The sequence below is a fragment of the Salmo salar genome, chromosome ssa11 (assembly GCF_905237065.1).
Source record: "Salmo salar chromosome ssa11, Ssal_v3.1, whole genome shotgun sequence".
In the NCBI taxonomy this organism is placed as follows: domain Eukaryota; kingdom Metazoa; phylum Chordata; class Actinopteri; order Salmoniformes; family Salmonidae; genus Salmo; species Salmo salar.
The window spans coordinates 34,303,698-34,327,768 of NC_059452.1; the positions used below are offsets into that span (position 1 = coordinate 34,303,698).

The 24,071-nt window shown below is 43.6% G+C and overlaps 1 protein-coding gene across 1 annotated transcript in view; it reads right to left on the reverse strand.

Moving 5' to 3' along the window:
• Window positions 1-24,071, reverse strand: part of LOC106562493 (microtubule-associated protein 1A) — a 74,812-nt gene that overhangs the window by 48,629 nt on the left and 2,112 nt on the right. The gene's annotated exons all lie outside the window — the stretch shown is intronic.

Here is a 24,071-nt window from a genome sequence, read left to right on the forward strand (position 1 = left end):
GTTTTGTGGGTGGTTCATTTCTGTTTTGTATTGCTTACCTGACAGAACTGTTTGGCTGTCGGTTTCTGTTTCTCTGTTTATGTGTTCTCGGTAAAATAAATACATGATGAGCACTAACCACGCTGCGCCTTGGTCTACTCCTTCAGACGGCCGTTACATAAGTAGATTGATATTTTGTAATTGAGGACTAAATACACTGTGTGGATATGAGTGAGCTTTACATTACATTTTTAAGTCATGTATTTGAATGAATAGCTAAGGCATGGGCTCTTTCTCATTCCATATTTCTGCAATTCCTTGCTTCCTATCTCCTTGTCTCCTTTTCAACTGTAATGGAGGCGAAAGTCCCTCAGGCCTTCTCATCCAATGCCTTTTGAGAAGGATGCAAGACGAGAGGATGTGAGGAAAGATAAATCGAAAAAGAGCCATGGTGATTTGAACTGTGAATAAACTAGAATAGAAATCAATGTAGAGCAATGTAGCTAGCTGTAGATGCAGTGGTGGGAAAAGTACCCAACTGTCATACTTGAGTAAAAGTAAAGATACCTTGATAGAAAATGACTCAAGTGAAAGTCTTCCAGGAAAATATTACTTGATTAAAAGTCAAAGTATTTGGTTTTAAATATACTTAAGTATGAAAAGTAAATGTAATTGCTAAAATATATTTACAGTGGGGGAAAAAAGTATTTGATCCCCTGCAGATTTTGTATGTTTGCCCACTTACAAAGAAATTATCAGTCTATAATTTTAATGGTAGGTTTATTTGAACAGTGAGAGACAGAATAACAACAAAAAAATCCAGAAAAACACATGTCAAAAATGTTATAAAATGATTTGCATTTTAATGAGGGAAATAAGTATTTCACCCTTCTGCAAAACATGACATAGTACTTGGTGGCAAAACCCTTGTTGGCAATCACAGAGGTCAGACGTTCCTTGTAGTTGGCCACCAGGTTTGCACACATCTCAGGAGGGATTTTGTCCCATGCCTCTGCAGATCTTCTCCAAGTCATTAAGGTTTCGAGGCTGACGTTTGGCAACTCGAACCCTCAGCTCCCTCCACAGATTTTCTATGGGATTAAGGTCTGGAGACTGGCTAGGCCACTCCAGGACCTTAATGTGCTTCTTCTTGAGCCACTCCTTTGTTGCCTTGGCCTTGTGTTTTGGGTCATTGTCATGCTGGAATACCCATCCACGACCCATTTTCAATGCCCTGGCTGAGGGAAGGAGGTTCTCACCCAAGATTTGACAGTACATGGCCCCGTCCATCGTCCCTTTGATGCGGTGAAGTTGTCCTGTCCCCTTAGCAGATAAACACCTGCAAAGCATAATGTTTCCACCTCCATGTTTGACGGTGGAGATGGTGTTCTTGGGGTCATAGGCAGCATTCCTCCTCCTCCAAACACGGCGAGTTGAGTTGATGCCAAAGAGCTCCATTTTGGTCTCATCTGACCACAACACTTTCACCAGTTGTCCTCTGAATCATTCAGATGTTCATTGGCAAACTTCAGATGGGCATGTATATGTATTCTTGAGCAGGGGGGACCTTGCGGGCGCTGCAGGATTTCAGTCCTTCACGGCGTAGCGTGTTGCCAATTGTTTTCTTGGTGACTATGGTCCCAGCTGCCTTGAGATCATTGACAAGATCCTCCCGTGTAGTTCTGGGCTGATTCCTCACCGTTCTCATGATCATTGCAACCCCACGAGGTGAGATCTTGTATGGAGCCCCAGGCTGAGGGATATTGACAGTTCTTTTGTGTTTCTTCCATTTGCGAATAATCACACCAAATGTTGTCACCTTCTCACCAAGCTGCTTGGCGATGGTCTTGTAGCCCATTCCAGCCTTGTGTAGGTCTACAATCTTGTCCCTAACATCCTTGGAGAGCTCTTTGGTCTTGGCCATGGTGGAGAGTTTGGAATCTGATTGATTGATTGATTGATTGCTTCTGTGGACAGGTGTCTTTTTACAGGTAACAAGCTGCGGTTAGGAGCACTCCCTTTAAGAGTGTGCTCCTAATCTCAGCTCGTTACCTGTTTAAAAGACACCTGGGAGCCAGAAATCTTTCTGATTGAGAGGGGGTCAAATACTTATTTCCCTCATTAAAATGCAAATCAATTTATAACATTTCAGACATGCGTTTTTCTGGATATTTTTGTTGTTATTCTGTCTCTCACTGTTCAAATAAACCTACCATTAAAATTATAGACTGATCCTTTCTTTATCAGTGGGCTAATGTACAAAATCAGCAGGGGATCAAATACTTTTTCCCCCACTGTATGTATCAAAAGTAAAAGTACAATTATAATCATTTAAAATTCCTAATATTACAGAAACCAGATGGCACCATTTTCTTGTTTCAATTTTTTTTACGGATAGCCAGGGGTACACTTCAACACTCTGACAACATTACAAATTAAGCATGTGTGTTTTTTGAATCCGCCAGATCAGAGGCAGTAAGGATGACCAGGGATATCTTCTTGAGTGTGAATTAGACAATGTTTTTGTCCTGCTAAGAATTCAAAATGTAATAGTACTTTTGGGTGTCAGGGAAAATGTATGCAGTAAAAAGTACATCATTGTCTTTAAGAATGTAGTGAAGTAAAAGTAAAAGTTGTAAAAAATAAAAATAGTAAAGTAAAGATACCCCAAAAAACAACTTAAGTAGTACTTTAAAGTATTTTTACTTAAGTACTTTACACCACTGTGTAGATGTTGTATAGAAAAACAAGAACTGGCCACTATTGAACAGGAATCATTCTGCGTTCTACCCGGTCAGCATTATGATCAAACATTAGAATGGAGGGAGAGGTAGAAGGAAAGAGAGAGCATGGTGTTAAAAATGAAATCTCAAAGCCAGAGAAAGACAGCTTTATGGCACCGTGATACCATGTTACATAGTGAGGTTTGTCTGCGTTCCCAAAGGAGCGTGTTTGTGTGTGTCTGTGCGTGTACGTGAGTGTACGTGCGTGTATGCATGCTTTGTGTGTGCGTGTGTGTGCGCATGCGTGCATATGTGAATTCATACACAGCAGCCTCACTAAAGTGTGTGTGTGTGTGTGTGTGTGTGTGTGTGTGTGTGTGTGTGTGTGTGTGTGTGTTTCTAATGAACTGGGGTTTAAATGTGGAGCTCAGCTCTCCTGTGTCAGCCTCTCTTCTCTGGCGGCCATCCATCCCTCATCACTTCCTGCCTGTCCCTTTCCCCTGGTTACAGTGTCCGTTATGCCTCAGACGCCCAGTCAGCACTGCAGGTGCTGTGTGTGTGTGTGTGTGTCATATTGCGTAGCATCTCAACACTTTAAAGATGCTTCCTCACTGATTTAGTGGTCCTTATTTCCCAGAAAGACAGACGGATAGACATAGAGACAGACAGGCAGAAACAGACAGACAGAGAGACAAACTGACACAGACGGACAGACAGAAAGAGAGACAGACATACAGACGAACAGACAGACGGACAGACGAACAGACAGACGGACAAATGGACAGACGGACAGACAGAGAGAGAGAGAGACAGACAGAGAGACAAACTGACGGACAGACAGAAAGAGAGACAGACAGATGGACAGACAGATGGACAGACAGAGACAGACAGATGGACAGTCATACAGACAGACAGCGAGACAGATGGACAGACAGAGAGGCAGACGGACAGACAGAGAGACAGACAGTCGATCAGTCGATCTCTCAATCCCTCAATATGCAATCAGTTAGTGGATAACATAGGGAAGGAGTTCCAGACATGTCGTCTCCAACAGCATTTAGCCACTGAGCTCCACTGCCACTATTGGCTCCAGTTCCCCTGAGAGCTCCAGAACTGTGAGGATGGAGACAGCCCGGCTTTGTGTTTACGCCATCAGTCTGTACTGTAGCACTGTTGAGCCTTAATTCATTGAGCGGTGTGGGGGTGACAGCTGTGTGTGTGAAGACCGTCCCTGCCTACCCTGGCCCTCCGTCCTCTCCCACCTGCCTCCCCCTCCCCTCCTTTCCCCCTTGCCTACCCTCCTCTCCCCATCCTCTCCCCCTGCCTCCCCTCCTCTCCCTCTGCCTCCCCTCCTCTCCCGCTGCCTCCCCTCCTCTCCTTTCTTCTCCCCCCTGCATCCCCCCTCCTCTCCCCACTGCCTCCCCTCCTCTCCCCTCTGCCTCCCCTCCTCTCCCCTCTGCCTCCCCTCCTCTCCCCTCTGCCGCTCCTCTTCTCCCCCAGGACAGTAAGTGATTGTCCATGTTACCAGATTCTCCCTGAGCAACATCAGTCAGAGGATGTGTCCCAAATGGCACCCTATTCCTATATAGTGCACTACTTTTGACCAGCAGAGCCATATGGGCCCTGGTCAAAAGTAGTGCACAACATAGGGAATAGGGTTCCATTTGGGACACAGCCAGTCAGTCCATGGTATAGGAAGTAATACAGTAGACTGATATTCCCACAGAGACATCACTGAATAATGAGCAGACGATGACGGATAGGCTGATTACATATGTGAATGTGCTGGTGTCCGTTTCATCATGACGTTATGCTGTCTGTCAATTTGTAACATATTGCAGTGAGGAAGTAAAGTGAATCTAAACAATTTGAAATGAGGGGGTATTGTTTATGCTATCTCATGGAACACTCCTAGACGTTACAAACCAAAGTAGAAAGAATTACAACAAATGGTGGGTAAGAGGAGACAAGGAACTATGTCCCCTTAATCATATTTGGCCACTTCCTTGCTGGTTGCATCTCAAAGACACCGGCCGAGGCTTGACATAATAAAATGAATGAACTCAATAAGGAATGAATCAAATGTGATGTGGGTTTTCGTTTAACGCCTGGCTGTCTCACTAGCCAACAGAGTCCATCACCAGCATGACCTCTACTGTCACACTGAAGCAGATCATTACACTCCCTCTCCATCTCCTCACAGAGACACCACTGATCTCTCTCTCTCTCTCTCTCTCTCTCTCTCTCTCTCTCTCTCTCTCTCTCTCTTTCTCCACACCACTGACCTCTCTGTCTCTAGGAGTTACCCTCCCAACCTTCTCTCTTTTCTCTCTCTCTCTCTCTCTCTCTCTCTCTCTCTCTCTCTCTCTCTCCATCTCCTCACAGAGACACCACTGATCTCTCTCTCTCTCTTTCTCCATCTCCTCACAGAGACACCACTGACCTCTCTGTCTCTAGGAGTTACCCTCCCCACCTTCTCTCTTTCTCTCTCTCTCTCTCTCTCTCTCTCTCTCTCTCTCTCTCTCTCTCTGTGTGTGTTTTGGAAACCGTGGCTGATTTCAAATCAAATCAAATTGTATTAGTCACATGCGCCAAATATAACAGGTGTAGACCTTACAGTGAAATGCTTACTTACGAGCCCCTAACCAACAATGCAGTTAAAAAAAAATATGAATAAGAATAAGAAATAAGATTAACAAGGGTTCCATTTGGGACACAGTCAGTCAGTTATGGTAAAGGGGTTAATATAGTAGACTGATATTAACCCCCTTTACAGTAGACTGATATTAACCCCTTTACAGTAGACTGTATTAACCCCTTTACAGTAGACTGATATTAACCTCTTTACAGTAGACTGATATTAACCCCTTTACAGTACACTGATATTAACCCCCTTTACAGTAGACTGATATTAACCCCCTTTACAGTAGACTGATTTTAACCTCTTTACAGTAGACTGATATTAACATCTTTACAGTAGACTGATATTAACCCCTTTACAGTAGACTGATATTAACCCCTTTACAGTAGACTGTATTAACCCCTTTACAGTAGACTGTATTAACCCCCTTTTATTACAATTTTTTAACCAGGCAAGTCAGTTAAGAACAAATTCTTATTTACAATGACAGTCTAGGAACAGTGGGATAACTGCCTTGTTCAGGGGCTGAACAACAGATTTTTACCTTGTCAGCTCGGGGATTCGATCCACCAACCTTCCGGTTACTGGCCCAACACTCTAACCACTAGGCTACCTGCCGCCCCAGGTAGCCTGCTTTTTACTTCAAGCCGAAGTAGAAAGAATTACAACAAATGGTGGGTAAGAGGAGACAAGGAACTATGTCCCCTTAATCATGTTTGGCCACCTTGCTGGTTGAACACTCCACTTTCTTGCTGGTTCCTTGCTAGTTGAGTCAGTGGTCCTCTCTAGGTGTGTCAGCAGTCCTGTCTAGTTGAGTCAATGGTCCTGTCTAGGTGTGTCAGCAGTCCTGTCTAGTTGAGCGTGCGTGTGTGTGTGCGTGCGTGTGTGTGTGTGTGTCAGCAGTCCTGTCTAGTTGAGTCAATGGTCCTGTCTAGGTGTGTCAGCAGTCCTGTCTAGTTGAGCGTGCGTGTGCGTGTGTGTGTGTGTGTCAGCAGTCCTGTCTAGTTGAGCGTGCGTGTGCGTGTGCGTGTGTGTGTGTGTCAGCAGTCCTGTCTAGTTGAGCGTGCGTGTGCGTGTGTGTGTGTGTCAGCAGTCCTGTCTAGTTGAGCGTGCGTGTGCGTGTGCGTGTGCGTGTGCGTGTGTGTGTGTGTCAGCAGTCCTGTCTAGTTGAGTCAGTGGTCCTGTCTAGGTGTCCTTATTTTACATCTCTACATCTCTTGTTGTTATTTATTTTAAATGCACTCACTGCAGCACTTTGAGATAGTTTTTCAATGAAAGGACATTCTAAATTAAATTAGATGTATTATTATTATTAATGTCAAACGGTACTGATAAATGGTTTCTAACCGACCTGGCCCGGGTATCCTGGAAGGATATTGGCCTCATCCCGTCAGTAGAGGATGCCTGGTTGTTATATAAAAGTGATTTCCTCACCATCGTAAATAAGCATGCCCCTTTCAAAAAATGTAGAACTAAGAACAGATATAGCCCTTGGTTCATCCCAGACTTGACTGCCCTTGACCAGCACAAAAACACCCTGTGGCGTACTGCACTAGCTTCAAATAGTCCCCGCGATATGCAACTTTTCAGGGAAGTCAGGAACCAATACACACAGTCAGTTAGGAAAGCAAAGACTTATCTTTTTCAACCAGAAATTTGCATCCTGCAGCACTAATTCCAAAAAGTTCTGGGATAATGTAAAGTCCATGGAGAATAAGAGCACCTCCTCCCAGCTGCCCACTGCACTGAGACTAGGAAACACTGTCACCACTGATAAATCCACGATAATCCAGAATTTCAATAAGCATTTCTCTACGGCTGGCCATGCTTTCCACCTGGCTACCCCAACCCCGGCCAACAGCTCTGCACCCCCAGCAACAACTGCCCCCCCCCCCCGCCCTGCCTTTCTAAAGTCTTTGAAAGCCAAGTGAACAAACAGATCACCAACCATTCCGAATCCCACCGTAACTTCTCCACTATGAATCTGGTTTCTGAGCTGGTCACGGGTGCACCTCAGCCACGCACAAGGTCCTAAACGATATCATAACCACCATCAATAAAAGACAGTACTGTGCAGCCGTCTTCATCGACCTAGCTAAGGCTTTTGACTCTGTCAATCACCGTATTCTTATCGGCAGACTCAACAGCCTTGGTTTCTCAAATGACTGCCTCGCCTGGTTCACCAACTACTTGTCAGATAGAGTTCAGTGTGTCAAATTGGAGGGCCTGTTGTCCGGACCTCTGGCAGTCACTATGGGGGTGCCACAGGGTTCAATTCTCGGGTCGACTCTTTTCTCTGTATACATCAATGATGTTGCTCTTGCTGCGGGTGATTCTTTAATCCACCTCTATGCAGACGACACCATTCTGTATACATCTGGCCCTTCTTTGGACACTGTGTTAACTACCCTCCAGACGAGCTTCAATGCCATACAACTCTCCTTCCATGGCCTCCAACTGCTCTTAAACGCTAGTATAACTAAATGCATGCTCTTCAACCGATCGCTGCCTGCACCCGCCTGCCCGACTAGCATTACTAATCTGGACGGTTCTGACTTAGAATATGTGGACAACTATAAATACCTAGGTGTCTGGCTAGACTGTAAACTCTCCTTCCAGACTCACATTAACCTGTTGAGGACAGACGTTCCGCTAGCGGAAGCCCGTTCTGCCTGCGGAACCCCTAGCCAACAGCCAATGGCATCGCACAGCGCGAAAAACAAAACCAACTAAAATACCACAATTCAATTTTCTCAAACAATCAACTATTTTACACCATTTTAAAGATAAGACTCTCGTTAATCTAACCACATTGTCCGATTTCAAAAAGGCTTTACAGCGAAAGCAAAACATTAGATTATGTTAGGAGAGTACATAGACACAAATAATCACACAGCCATTTTCCAAGCAAGCATATATGTCACATAAACCAAAACCACAGCAAAATGCAGCACTAACCTTTGATGATCTTCATCAGATGACACTCCTAGGACATTATGTTATACAATACATGCATGTTTTGTTCAATCAAGTTTATATTTATATCAAAAACCAGCTTTTACATTAGCATGTGATGTTCAGAACTAGCATACCCACCGAAAACCTCCGGTGAATTTACTAAATTACTCATGATAAACGTTGATAAAATACATAACAATTATTTTAAGAATTATAGATACAGAACTCCTTTATGCAATCGCTATGTCCGATTTTAAAATAGCTTTTTGGCGAAAGCACATTTTGCAATATTCTGAGTACATAGCTCGGCCATCACGGCTAGCTATTTTGACATCCGCCAACTTCGGGGTCACCTAAACTCAGAATTACTATTAGAAAAATGGGATTACCTTTGCTGTTCTTCGTCAGAATGCACTCCCAGGACTTCTACTTCAACAACAAATGTTGTTTTGGTTCCAAATAATCCATAGTTATATCCAAATACCTCAGTTTTGTTCGTGCGTTCAGGTCACTATCCGAAGGGTAACGCGCGTGCGCATTTCGTGACAAAAAAATTCCAAATATTCCATTACCGTACTTAGAAGCATGTCAAATGCTGTTTAAAATCAATTTTTATGCTATTTTTCTCGTAAAATAGCGATAATATTCCAACCGGGCAACGTTGTATTCATTCAAAGACTGAAAGAAAAACATGGCGAGTTCTCGTGACCGCGCATCTCTAGTCTCACTGTCCCCAGGCTGACCACTTGCAAACTCTGCTGCTATACTTTGCCCAGAGATAGCAGACACCCCATTCCACTTTCTGGCGGCTTTAGAGAGCCAATGGAAGCCTTAGAAAGTGTCACGTTACAGCACAGATGCTGTAATGTTGATAGAGATGCAACAGAAGGACAACAAATTGTCAGACAGGGCACTTCCTGTATGGAATCTTCTCAGGTTTTGGTCTGCCATATAAGTTCTGTTATACTCACAGACACCATTCAAACAGTTTTAGAAACTTTAGAGTGTGTTCTATCCAAATCTACTAATTATATGCATATTCTAGTTTCTGGGCAGGAGTAGTAACCAGATTAAATCGGGTACGTTTTTTTATCCGGCCGTGAAAATACTGCCTCCTATCCCAAAGAAGTTAAGCATCTCCAATCCAAAATTAAATCTAGAATTGGCTTCCTATTTCGCAACAAAGCCACATTCAGTAATGTTGCCAAACATACCCTCGTAAAACTGACTATCCAACTGATCCTTGACTTCGGCGATGTAATTTACAAAATTGCAAATTTGATGCAGTCTATCACAGTGCTGTTTTGTCACCAAAGCCCCATATACTACCAACCACTGCGACCTGTATGCTCTCGTTGGCTGGTCCTCGCTACATACTCGTCGCCAAACCCACTGGCTCCAGCTCATCTATAAGTCTTTGCTAGGTAAAGCTCCACCTTATCTCAACTCACTGGTCACCATAGCAACACCCACCCGTAGCACATGCTCCAGCAGGTATAAAAAAAATTCACTGGTCATCCCCAAAGCTAACACCTCCTTTGGCCGCCTTTCCTTCCAGTTCTCTGCTGCCAATGACTGGAACGAATTGCAAAAATCACTGAAGTTGGAGACTTATATTTCCCTCACTAAATTTAAGCGTCAGCTGTCAGAGCAGCTTATCGATCACTACAGCTATATACAGCCCATCTGTAAACAGCCCATACATTCAACCAACTACCTACCTCATCCCCATATTTGTTTTGCTTTTTCTGCTCTTTTGCACACCAGTATTTCTACTTGCACATCCTCCTCTGCACATATATCACTCCAGTGTAAATTGCTCAATTGTAATTACTTCGCCACTATTGGCCTATTTATTGCCTTACCTCCTTACTTCATTTGCACACACTGTATACAGATGTTTCTATTGTGTTATTAACTAAGTTTGTTTATCCCATGTGTAACTCTGTGTTATTTTTGTGGCACTGCTTTGCTTTATCTTGGCCAGGTCACAGTTGTAAATGAGAACTTGCTCTCAACTGGCCTACCTGGTTAAATAAAGTTTAATAAAAAATACATAACCTTAAAAGTCTTTACTGAAGACACATCTCTTCAGTAGGTCCTATGATTAAGTGTAGTCTGGCCCAGGGGTGTGAAGGTGAACGGAAAGGCTGGAGCAACGAACCGCCCTTGCTGTCTCTGCCTGGCCGGTTTCCCCTCTTTCCACTGGGATTCTCTGCCTCTACCCCTATTACGGGGGCTGAGTCCCTGGCTTACTGGTGTTCTTCCATGCCGTCCCTGGGAGGGGTGCGTCACTTGAGTGGGTTGAGTCACTGACGTGGTCTTCCTGTCTGGGTTGGCGCCCCCCCTTGGGCCGTGCCGTGGCGGAGATCTTTGTGGGCTATACTCGGCCTTGTCCCGGGATGGTATGTTGGTGGTTGGAGATATCCCTCCAGTGGTGTGGAGGCTGTGCTTTGGCAAAGTGGGTGGGGTTATATCCTACCTGTTTGGCCCTGTCCGGGGGTTTCATCGGATGGGGCCAGAGTGTCTCCTGACCCCTCCTGTCTCAGCCTCCAGTATTTATGCTGCAGTAGTTTATGTGTCGGGGGGCTAGGGTCAGTCTGTCACATCTGGAGTATTTCTCTTGTCTTTTCCGGTGTCCTGTGTGAATTTAAATATGCTCTCTCTAATTCTCTCTTTCTTTCTTTCTTTCTCTCTCTCGGAGGACCTGAGCCCTAGGACCATGCCTCAGGACTACCTGGCTTGATGACTCCTTGCTGTCCCCAGTTCACCTGGCCGTGCTGCTGCTCCAGTTCCAACTGTTCTGTCTGCAGCTATGGAACCCTGACCTGTTCACCGGACGTGCTACCTGTCCCAGACCTGCTGTCCCATACCTGCTGGAACCCTGACCTATTCACCGGACGTGCTACCTGTCCCAGACCTGCTGTTTTCAACTCTTTAGAGACAGCAGGAGCGGTAGAGGTGCTCTCAAAGATCGGCTATGAAAATGCAAACTGACACTTACTCTTGTGTTACTGACTTGTTGCACCCTCGACAACTACTGTGATTATTATTATTTGACCATACTGGTCATTTATGCACATTTGAACATCTTGGCCATGTGCTGTTATAATCTCCACCCGGCACAGCCAGAAGAGGACTGGCCACCCCACATAGCCTGGTTCCTCTCTAGGTTTCTTCCTAGGTTTTAGCCTTTCTAGGGAGTTTTTCCTAGCCACCGTGCTTCTACACCTGCATTGCTTGCTGTTTGGGGTTTTAGGCTGGGTTTCTGTACAGCACTTTGAGATATCAGCTGATGTAAGAAGGGCTATATAAATAAATTTGATTTGATAAAAAAATGGTATCAGTGTGGAAGCATAGATGTACTGTATCTTTATCACACCATACTAAAGGTATGAAGGCTCTGACCTGGGAATGGTATGATCTGGATCTCTTTTCTCAGGAACTGGGGCTGTCTAGCTGTTTCAGTCCTCCAGAAAATATTCTATGGATGATGTAATACTAAAATGAGGAAAAGAGACTTATGAAAAATATACTGGGGCAATCAATTTATCAAAAAATTGGGGAATGATTAGGCTACACTGATAATGATTCCATCTGTCCAGCAAAATCAACAATTTATTTGAGAAACCACATTCTGTCACGGGCGTCGTATGAATTGGACCAACATGCAGCAGGTACTTGAATGCTCATTATCTTCTTTATTAAACAAAAATGAACCCTGAACAAAAAGAACGACGAAAACAGTCTTGTCAGGTGCAACAAACACTAAACAGGAAACAACTACCCACAAATCCCATAGAAAAAACACCCCTCTTAAATAGGACCTTCAATTAGAAGCAACGAGGAGCAACTGCTTCCAATTGAAGGTCAACCCAATAAACACCACATAGAAATAGACATACTAGAACTAACATAGAAATATACTAACAAGAACATAGCCCAACAAACCCCGAAACACTCTAAACAAACACCCCCTGCCACGCCCTGACCAAACTACAATAACAAACAACCTCTTTTACTGGTCAGGACGTGACACATTATTTTGTGTAAGACCCTTCAGACCTTAGTACACACTTCAGTTGATAGCCAATCACAAGTGAAGTGAGCTTCCTTCAGCCCCTTGTTAGTATAATGATTGTATTCATCTGCAGTTTTACATTTGAAACCAAACGGCAGTTCAAAGCCGAAATGCCAAAATTCCAAAGCCAATAATAATGAAGCATTTGCTTTATATTGAATTACCATTGTCCTCCATGAGAGGCTGGGTTTTGCACATGCTTGAGACAGTCGAGACGGCCATGATGACTATGCACTACTCTACCAGGCAGCTCAGTATTAGTATTCTAGTCACAGACGAGGGAGGGAGAGAATGAGGGAGAGGAGGAGAGGAAGGAGGAGGGAGAGAAGGGGGGCACAAGCAACTTAAGCTATTGACTACTCCTGCATTATCTTGAAAGCACAGAGAATGATTTTCCACAAAAGAAGTAGCAGTCTCTCTTCTGTCCTACAGGTTAAGGCAAGTTGACAATAGTTTTAATTGTCCGAATGTGTGATGTGTTTATTAACAAGATGATTCTGTTATCTGGAATCAGCTACACCACTCATACCCTTTCACACCACCGTGTCGACCCAAACTGTACTGTGCTGTCTCAGATATTTTCATTTCACTTTGTCCTTTACAGAATGGTTCTACTTTAGCAACAATGGTGGATATGTAACCAGCTCAGTAAAGCACTAAAGCTCAGCTTTGCTCAGCTCAGCTCAGCTCGGTTCAGCCCAGTAGTTTGAAAAGGGAAATAGACATTGAACATTTTGGCATGAATAGAAATCTCTTGTCCCACTTAGTTTTTTATTTACCTCAGTAAGGTCTTACATATGGTTTAGGCATTGATGATCACTGTCTTGTCTGTATAATTATGATCTACAGTAACATCTTCTTCTTCCACATGAGCGCGGATGAAGGGAAAGATACAAAGGAGAGGAGGCATATTTAGACTACTGAGTTGCACCCCATCATGACCTTAGAGAGTCCATCCTGATTAGGGTGGGGTTGACAGGAAAGGAGCGATGGCTCGGCAGAGGACTACTGAAGAGCAGTGACACACACACACTCTCTCTCTCCTAGTTTCACTGCCTTCAACGTCAAATCGATTTATCCTCTGTGACCTTTCTAAGCCAATGAGAGTCCTTTCACGCAATTCACACCTTCTTCCCACAAGGCTCACTGCTTACTGGTCTGTGAAAGGAGTTTCCTAAGGGTCTAATGGAGACCCAATCAACTTCACACACAATACGAAAAACCAATACACCATGAAATAAAACACAATACATTTCTGGGTACAGCAAATTACCTATAGGAAGCATAACATACTTCTGACTGAAACAAGCACCCATTTACTGCTATATAGATATTTATTACTATATTCATTATTATGTCATTGCTCAGCACCTTCGAATTGTATTGGTCACATACATGTGATTAGCAGATGTTATTGCGGGTGTAGCGAAATGCTTGTGCTTCTAGCTCCGACAGTGCACTAATATCTAACAAGTAATATCTAACAAATTACACAACATATACCCAATACACACAAATCGAAGTAGGAATGAATTAAGAATATATACTGTACATACGGACGAGCGATGTACAGTAGAATAGTTTAGAAACAGTATATACATATGAGATGAGTAATGCAAGATATGTAAACATTATTAAGTGAATGAGATACCGTAGAATAGTATAGAAAAAGTATATACACATGAGATGAGTAATGCCAGATATGTAAACATTAAGTGACTAAGATACCATAGAATAGTATAGAATACAGTATATACATACGAGATGTGTTATGAAAGATATGTAAACATTATTAAGTGACTAAGATACAGTAGAATAGTATAGAATACTGTATATACATATGAGATGAGAAATGCCAGATATGTAAACATTATTAAAGTGACTAGTGTTCCATTCCTTAAAGTGGCCAGTGATTTCTAGTCTATGCCTATAGGCAGCAGCCTCTAATGTGCTAGTGATGGCTGTTTAATAGTCTGTTGGCCTTGAGATAGAAGCTGTGTTTCAGTCTCTCGGTCCCAGCTTTGATGGACCTGACCTTTCCTTCTGGATGATATCGGGGTGAACAGGCAGTGGCTCGGGTGGTTGATGTCCTTGATGATCTTTTTGACCTTCCTGTGACATCGGGTGCTGTAGGTGTCATGGAGGGCGGGTAGTTTGCCCCCATTAATGCGCTGGGCAGATCGCACCACCCTCTGGAGAGCCTTGAGGTTGCTGGCGGTGCAGTTGCCGTACCAAGCGGTGATACAGCCCGACAGGATGCTTTCAATTGTGCATCTGTAAAAGTTTGTCAGGGTTTTAGGTGACAAGCCAAATTTCTTTAGCCTCCTGAGGTTGAAGAGGCTCTGTTGCGCCTTCTTCACCACACTGTCTGTGTGGGTGGTCCATTTCAGTTTGTCAGTGATGTGTACGCCAAGGAACTTGAAGCTTTGATTGATCCCTCTCTCATATTCATCCAAACCAGTGGAGTGTCAGACTGTCCTGAGATTTTCGGTCACCGTGGTAACATCGCCTTAGGGGAGCACTGTCCCAACCCAGGAGAAAGTAGCCATTGTGATGAATTGATTTCCCCCCAACCCTTTAAACAACATCTCTGCAGGGATCCAAATCAAGATGACAGTTAAAGAAAAACATCTGATATTTCTGGAATTCTCTGTTTTCCTTTGGTGTCAGGATCATTGTTAGCTTCCAATACATACAACACATGTTTTGTATTCACAGATAGTTCTGGATGAGAGCGTCTGCTAAATGACTAAATGTAGATGTGTGTCTTATAAGAGCTGGTTGGGAACAGACACTTATTCCTAGGTATCTCTTGATGTTGTTGGCCTATTTGAAGTGCTGACTGCAGGGCAAACCCTTTGAACCTGACCTTCTAAACCCATTTTATGTTGAGAGATCTGTAGGGACCCTTAAAGGCTGAATATCCATAGTTCTCTCTCTATTTACACATTAGAGACTCTGCCCTGTAGCCTCACATTCTCTGTGTCTCTCTACCCTGCTCTCTTTCTGTCCCTCACTCCCTCTGTATCCTCTTCTCTTTCTTCCTCCAGAAGTCGGTCCTTCCCTCCCTCTTCCTCTCTTTTACACACACTACAGAGTCTTTGCCCACTGCCCAGTGACAGAGCCAGCCGCACAGCGCCTCTCCCTGGCTTTAAAGTCCCAGAGTCCTCTGGGACGCTGCATTCAGACTCTGTTTCATCCTGCCTCATTCTGGACACTCATCTCATTCATCTGTAGTTTATGTTTGTACCATTTGAGTCCTCTCACATTCATTTTATCTCTGGAATTTGGGGGGTAAGAAAACATGGTTCATATTCAATTAAAAAGAAAAGAAGGGATAAATGGTCATACAAAAGTGTTGCACAACGTTTTATCGAGTGCAAGGCTGTAGAGTGTGGTCATCCGCAGTGCTACTTGAATCATTTAGAATGATCAACTATGAACATAATTTATTATAACAATATGATCATCTTTTACAAAACTGGCAAGCATTGGTGCTCTTAATCTCTGTACACATCTGCAGCATCCAAACACAATCTGAACCAAATCCTCAGATTGATTGAAATATAATCCCGAGCACACTTTCTATGTTTGGCCAGCGCTTCTGGTGCAGTGATTAAACTACACACTTCAGTGTTCTGGCAGTGTTGATTTAACTCTGCTAGAGCAAACACACCTCCATTCACACTGGTGATGAACTGTCTAGCATGGCTGGTATTCAACTGCATTGTTTATCAAACCTGAGAATATCTTACCTAACAATTCACCTGAGTGAGGCCCTCGTTCATGTACTTTATCTGGTTGTCTTAAAAGAACCAATGAACTGAGAGTAGTAATGACGGTGTGTGCCACATGATGTGTTCTTTAGGATGATCATCAGTGAACACTAGTTCCTATAACATATTTAGTGGTGGAAGGGGAATGGAATCAAGAAATAGATCAGAAAACAGATCAGAACCTATGACAGGGGTGTTCAAATCTTACCCTACGACGTCGGGACAACTGCTGCTTTTCTGTTAAAAAATGTGCTATCTAAAACCTAAACGGGTTCTTTGTCTGTCCCCATAGGAGAACCCTTTGAAGAACCATTTTGGGTTCCATGTAAAACCACAGAGGGTTCTACATGGAACCCAAAATAGTTCTACCTGGAACCAAAAAGGTTTCTACCTGGAACCAAATGAGGTTCTTCTATGGGGACAGCTGAAGAACCCTTTTGGAAACCTTTTTTCTAAGAGTGTACCTGAAAAATACTTGCACCCACCTGGTATCCCAGGTCTAAATCAGTCCCACTCCCTAATTAGAGGGGAAAATGAAAGAAAAGCGGTGGAACTGGCTTCAAGGTATAGATTATAATTTGAGGGACCTATACTGAGCATTAATGCAGCACTAAGCATCATTTCAGTTAGTTAGCTTGACTAGTTCTAGTCAGATGATACAGTTAACCTGCATACTGTACACATGATACAACACATTTAACATACAGCAGTTCCCAAACACAGTCCTGGGGACCCCAAGGGGGGCACCTTCTGTTTGTTATTCCCTAGCACTACTGTACACAGCTGATCCAAATAATCACAGCATGATGATGAGTTGATTATTGGAATCAGCTGTGTAGTGTTAGAGCAAAACCCTAGGACTGAGTTTGGGAAACACTGACATCCAAGGTGATAAACTGAAGAACATACAAGGTGATAAACTGAAGAACAGACAAGGTGATAAACTGAAGAACAGACAAGGTGATAAACTGAAGAACATACAAGGTGATAAACTGAAGAACATACAAGGTGATAAACTGTAGAACATACAAGGTGATAAACTGTAGAACATGCAAGGTGATAAAGTGAATAACATACAAGGTGACAAACTGAATAATATAGAAGCTCTCTCTGTATTGTCCCTGCTGTGTTCTGGCACTAGCAGTCTCAAGAGTCTGCTAGTAACAGTCTATGGTGGTCTGCTAGTAACAGTCTATGGTGGTCTGCTAGTAACAGTCTATGGTGGTCTGCTAGTAACAGTCTATGGTGGTCTGCCAGTATCAGTCTATGGTGGTCTGCCAGTATCAGTCTATGGTGGTCTGCCAGTAACAGTCTATGGGAGTCTGCCAGTAACAGTCTATGGTGGTCTGCCAGCAGCAGTCTATGGGGGTCTGCCAGTATCAGTCTATGGGTGTCTGCCAGTAACAGTCTATGGGGGTCTGCCAGTATCAGTCTATGGTGGTCTGCCAGTAGCAGACTATGGTGGTCTGCCAGTATCAGTCTATGGAGGTTTGCCAGTAACAGTCTATGGGGGTCTACCAGTAGCAGTCTTTAGGGGCCTGAACCTATGGGGTCTGCCAGTAACAGTCTATGGGGGTCTACCAGTAACAGTCTATGGGGGTCTACCAGTAGGAGTCTATTGGAGTCTGCCAGTAACAATCTATGGGGGTCTGCCAGTAGTAGTCTATGGTGGTCTGCCAGTAGCCATCTATGGGGGTCTATCAGTAGCAGTCTTGGGGGTCTGCCAGTAACAATCTATGGTGGTCTGCCAGTAACAGTCTATGAGGGTCTGCCAGTAACAGTCTATGAGGGTCTGCCAGTAACAATCTATGGTGGTCTGCCAGTAACAGTCTATGAGGGTCTGCCAGTAACAGTCTATGAGGGTCTGCCAGTAACAGTCTATGGTGGTCTGCCAGTAACAGTCTATGAGGGTCTGCCAGTAACAGTCTATAGGGGTCTGCCAGTAACAGTCTATGAGGGTCTGCCAGTAACAGTCTATAGGGGTCTGCCAGTAACAGTCTATGAGGGTCTGCCAGTAACAGTCTATAGGGGTCTGCCAGAAACAGTCTATGAGGGTCTGCCAGTAACAGTCTATAGGGGTCTGCGAGTAACAGTCTATGGTGCTCTACCAGTAACAGTCTATGAGGGTCTGCCAGTAACAGTCTATAGGGGTCTACCAGTAACAGTCTATGAGGGTCTGCCAGTAACAGTCTATGAGGGTCTGCCAGTAACAGTCTATAGGGGTCTGCCAGTAACAGTCTATGAGGGTCTGCCAGTAACAGTCTATAGGGGTCTGCCAGTAACAGTCTATGGTGGTCTGCCAGTAACAGGTGGGAGGGAGAAAGGGAGAGAGGGAGATGAGAGATGGTATGTAAGAGAGAGAGAGAGAGAGTGATGGTATGTAAGAGAGAGAGAGAGAGCGTGATGCTATGTAAGAGGGAGAGAGAGAAAGTAGGGAGAGTGCAAAGAGAGAGGGACTGAGGATGGAGAGAAAGAGGTGGTGAGAGATGGAGGGAGGATGGAGAGAAAGAGGTGGTGAGAGATGGAGGGAGGATGGAGAGAAAGAGGTGGTGAGAGATGGAGGGAGGATGGAGAGAAAGAGGTGGTGAGAGATGGAGGGAGGATGGAGAGAAAGAGGTGGTGAGAGATGGAGGGAGGATGGAGAGAAAGAGGTGGTGAGAGATGGAGGGAGGATGGAGAGAAAGAGGTGGTGAGAGATGGAGGGAGGATGGAGAGAAAGAGGTGGGAAGGAGGCGTTTAATTACTGGTAAAATCATCATTAGTGTAGGACATTGTTTTGTTCATGAGAGAGCTGCAAGGATAGAGGGAGAGTAATAATGGAGGGATGGAAGATAGAGGGGGACAACAACAAGCAAGGGAAATATAGGAGATAAAACTGTCAGACAGAGAGAGAGAGATCGAGGTAGGTAAAACAGTCAAGTAAAGGAATAAGTGTTTGTCAGGTGTTGACAGACAGAGTACCCAAAACAGGCACCCTGACTGCGACAGTGCATCCTAATCAAATGGATTTGGATTGGTGGATTGGTCCAATAGCAACCTGATGTGTGATTATGCAGAGATGGAAGATCAAACAGTGGTATGCAAATGGTGAGCTGTCAGACAAGACATGTAGTCTGGTATACCAAACTAGAATGTCGCTGTGAACAGTGCTCAGTATTCAAATCCACTTCCTGAGGGACAGAGGCTATCATCTTTCCCCATGCAAAAATGTGTTTGTCATGTATGCCACCCCCTACCCCCCCACACCTTTTATGTTCATATCAGTAGGATAGGTTGTGTGTATGACTTGCCTTGGGTTTCACTTCGGTTCTCAATAGATTTTCTTTTTTTATCAAAGCCTTGCATGGTTATGGTATTTATTTTTAGGTAAGACATGTTTTTGATACCCCCCTCCTCCATATTCCAACCCCTTTAGACAGAGCTGTGTCCCAAGTGGCACTCTATTCCTTTTATAGTGCACTTATTTTGATCAGGGCCCTCTGATCCAAAGTAGTGCACTTTAAAGAGAATAGGGTGCCATTTGGGCGTACCCTAAATTTCACACCCTGTTCACATACTGTATCTCTATTCCAGGTAATACAGTCATTTTCACTTCACAATCACTTCTATGCTAAATGCCTTATTTCTTCCCTTGCCAATTATTCAGTGGTTTGAAAAAGGTATATACTGTATGTTCATAGTATATAGGTTTTGTCTCAAATGACACTCTACTCCCTATATAGTGCACTACTTTTGACCAAAGCCCCTCCCCCCACCAGAGCCCCCCCACCCCCACCAGAGCCCCTCCCCCAGAGCCCCCCCCCACCAGAGCCCCTCCCCCCCACTAGGACCCCCCCCACCAGAGCAGAGCCCCTCCCCCCACCAGAGCCCCTGGTCAGAAGTAGTGCACTATATAGTGCGTATGGTGTCATTTGGGATGACACCATAGAGCAGTTGGTAGAGCATGGTGTTTGCAACGCCAGGGTTGTGGGTTCGATTCCCACGGGGGGCCAAGTACAAAAAGAAGAAAAAAAAAAAAATTGTATGAAATGAAAATGAAATGTATGCATTCACTACTGTAAGTCGCTCTGGATAAGAGCGTCTGCTAAATGACTAAAATGTAAAAATGTAAAATGAAAACAGAACCCTTCTCACTTTTAGCTTTGCTTTACTGCCTCTCTCCTTTCTTGCTAAAGATTCAGTGTTCTGATAACAATCTATATATTTATACAGATGTAGGATCTTCATTTGACCTATAGTATATTGTCATAGCAAAATAGTCCTGCAGCAACAGGATTTGAACGTTTAGTCCATAATGATGCTTGATCGGTGGTTAGGCTATTAGGTGGCCAAAAGTAGGCTACATGAAAAAAGCAATACTGTTAATATAACTTGTGTGTTAGTGTGGGTTGTCAGTGAATTTATGTAAATCACGAAGCTCATCTGCATTTCTCAGCAACAAAAGAGTGATCAAATTAAGATACTACCTCTGTAGCATGAGCCAGCACTGGACCTTGTGAAATGAGTGGGTGGATGGAGAGAGATATAGAGATCTAGAGGCTCCTTTGATCAGTTTCTCACACGGGATCATGGGAAGTGGCAACAACATATGCTCAACTATGCTGCTGCATCAATAATGAGATATAGCAGTGTATATCAGAAATAGACACACAAAAATAAAGAGTATTTCAGTGACTGCTTATACAAGAAGGACCAATGAGGAGAAGATGACATAAACTCATGGTTTGACAGTTGCTGCTGTAAGCAACAGGCAGGGTAGTCACCAGAGAACCATGCTAGAATGGACAAAAGTGACAATACTCATTCATAGCTAATAAGCAAGCATGGTTTCTAGGGTTAGGGTTTGGGTTAAGGCCAATCCTAGACTAAGGGTTAGGGTTAGTTATCAAATCTGCATTTGTGAATAGAAGGCATTGTACTTCCGTCTTCTCCAGCATGGCCGGATAGTGATGACCCACAGACATACAGTAGTTCCACGGCTACACTGGCTCACCACAGGCTCTGGTCTCATCTTCACCCAGGGAAGATTGTGTTCACTTTGACATTAGAGCAATTGATCCACAGTCTCCTATACCCTTAATATGAGAGTCTGGTTGATACGCCCCATATCATCTACAGCCCATTCCCATGGTGCCTTCCCTTGTCTGGAGAATAGTGACTCCACTCCAGGGCAGCGTTCCAAATGGCACCCTATTCCCTACATAGTGCTATGGGCCCTGGTCAAAAGTAGTGCACTTATAGGGAATAGGGTGCTATTTGGGATGCAGACTAAGAGATGACAATAATAGAGATGTCTGCTGAGATTACCTATTATTGTCATCTCTTAGTCTACATGTCTTGTGTCTGCATGTCTTGTGTGGCTGTTCCGGAAGCCCAGACTCAACACAATCTGATAACTAATCAACCCTCTGTATTTTCAAGTATTTTGGTGGCAGCATCATTATATGGGTATGCTTGTCACCTGCAGGGACTGCAGTTTGTCAGGATCAAAATAAATATAAAAGGAGCAAAGCCCAGGTAAAAAGTGCAGAAAACCTGCCTCAGTCTTCTGAATACCTAACCCTGGGATAGAGTTGTATTTTTCAGTGGGAGAATGAATACATTAAAATAACAAAGACTTAAATCTCCTTGAAAATCAGAGACAGGGTTGAATATTCCTGTCCATATTTTGATTCCCAACCAAACTTACAGAGGTTGAGCAATTTTGACAAAAACAATGGATATATGTTGCTCTAAGAGCTGTGCAGGGTTGGTAGAATCTCATTAGAAATGATTTACAAAGTTGCTTCCACCAAGTATTAACTCTGGGGTGTGAAGACATACAGTTGAAGTCGGAAGTTTACATACACTCAGGTTGGAGTCATTAAAACTCGTTTTTCAACCACTCAACCACAAACTATAGTTTTTGCAAGTCGGTTAGGACATCTACTTTGTGCATGACACAAGTAATTTTTCCAACAATTGTTTACAGACAGATTATTTCACTTATAATTCACTGTATCACAATTGTAGTGGGTCAGAAGTTTACATACACTAAGTTGACTGTGCCTTAAAACAGCTTGGAGAATTCCAGAAAATGATGTCATGGCTTTAGAAGCTTCTGATAGTCTAATTGACATAATTTGAGTCAATTGGAGGTGTACCTGTGGATGTATTTCAAGGCCTACCTTCAGACTCAGTGCCTCTTTGCCTGACATCATGGGAAAATCAAAAGAAATCAGCTAAGACATCAGAAAAAAAATTGTAGACCTCCACAAGTCTGGTTCATCCTTGGGAGCAATTTCCAAATGCCTGAAGGTACCACGTTCATCTGTACAAACAATAGTACGCAAGTATAAACACCATGGGACCATGCAGCCGTCATACCACTCAGGAAGGAGACGCGTTCTGTCTCCTAGAGATGAACGTACTTTGGTGCGAAAAGTGCAAATCAATCCCAGTACAACAGCAAAGGACCTTGTGAAGATGCTGGAGGAAACAGGTACAAAAGTATCTATATCCACAGTAGAACGAGTCCTATATTGACATAACCTGAAAGGTCGCTCAGCAAGGAAGAAGCCACTGCTCCAAAACCGCCATAAAAAAGCCAGACTACGGTTTGCAACTGCACATGGGGACAAAGATCGTACTTTTTGGAGAAATGTCCTCTGGTCTGATGAAAAAAAATAGAACTGTTTGGCCATAATGACCATTGTTATGTTTGGAGGAAAAAGGGGGAGGCTTGCAAGCCAGGGAACACCATCCCATCCGTGAAGCACGGGTGTGGCAGCATCATGTTGTGGCCGTGCTTTTCTGCAGGAGGGACTGGTGCACTTCACAAAATAGATGGCATCATGAGGCAGGAAAATTCTGTGGATGTATTGAAGCAACATCTCAAGACATCAGTCAGGAAGTTAAAGCTTGGTCGCAAATGGGTCTTCCAAATGAACAATGACCCCAAGCATACTTCCAAAGTTGTGGCAAAATGGCTTAAGGACAACAAAGTCAAGGTGTTGGAGTGGCCATCACAAAGCCCTGACCTCAATCCTATAGAACATTTGTGGGAAGAACTGAAAAAGCGTTTGCGAGCAAGGAGGCCTACAAACCTGACTCAGTTACACCAGCTCTGTCAAGAGGAATGGGCCAAAATTCACCCAATTTATTGTGGGAAGCTTGTGGAAGGCTACCTGAAATGTTTGACCCAAGTTAAACAATTTAAAGGCAATGCTACCAAATACTAATTGAGTGTATGCAAACTTCTGACCCACTGGGAATGTGATAAAAGAAATAAAAGCTGAAATAAATAATTCTCTGTACTATTATTCTGACATTTCACATTCTTAAAATAAAGTGGTGATCCTAACTGACCAAAGACAGGGAATAATTTACTAGGATTAAATGTCAGGAATTGTGAAAAACTGAGTTTAAATGTATTTGGTAAGGTGTATGTAAACTTCTGACTTCAACTGTACGTAATCAAGGCGTTTTTTATTTGTTATTAATTTCAGAAATGTTCTATCCTTTTTCCTTCACCTTGAAAATGTTAAGCAGGTTGTGTAGGAAAAAATGTGAATGATTCCTTTTTTAGATTTAATTTTAAGTCAGCAAAATGTGACAACTGTGCAAGGAGTGTGTAGACTTTCACTAGGCACTGTAGGTGTGTATGTGTCCTTCAGCAGTCATAACCACAAACAGACAGGCAGGTGGATGTCAGTGATAAGGCCACTGCAAGTTCTTGCAGCAACTAACTACAGCTCGGAAAGAGCACCCTGTTCTTTGGCCGAAGTGTTGGTAAAAAAAACCCACAGCAGTAGAGATGAGTGTGCGACTTCCTTTAGAGCCCTGAAAGGAACCAGGACTCTGGTGAAAAGTAGTGCACCAAATAGGGAATAGGGTGCTATTTGGGACGCAACCCATGAATTCTCTCAAACGGC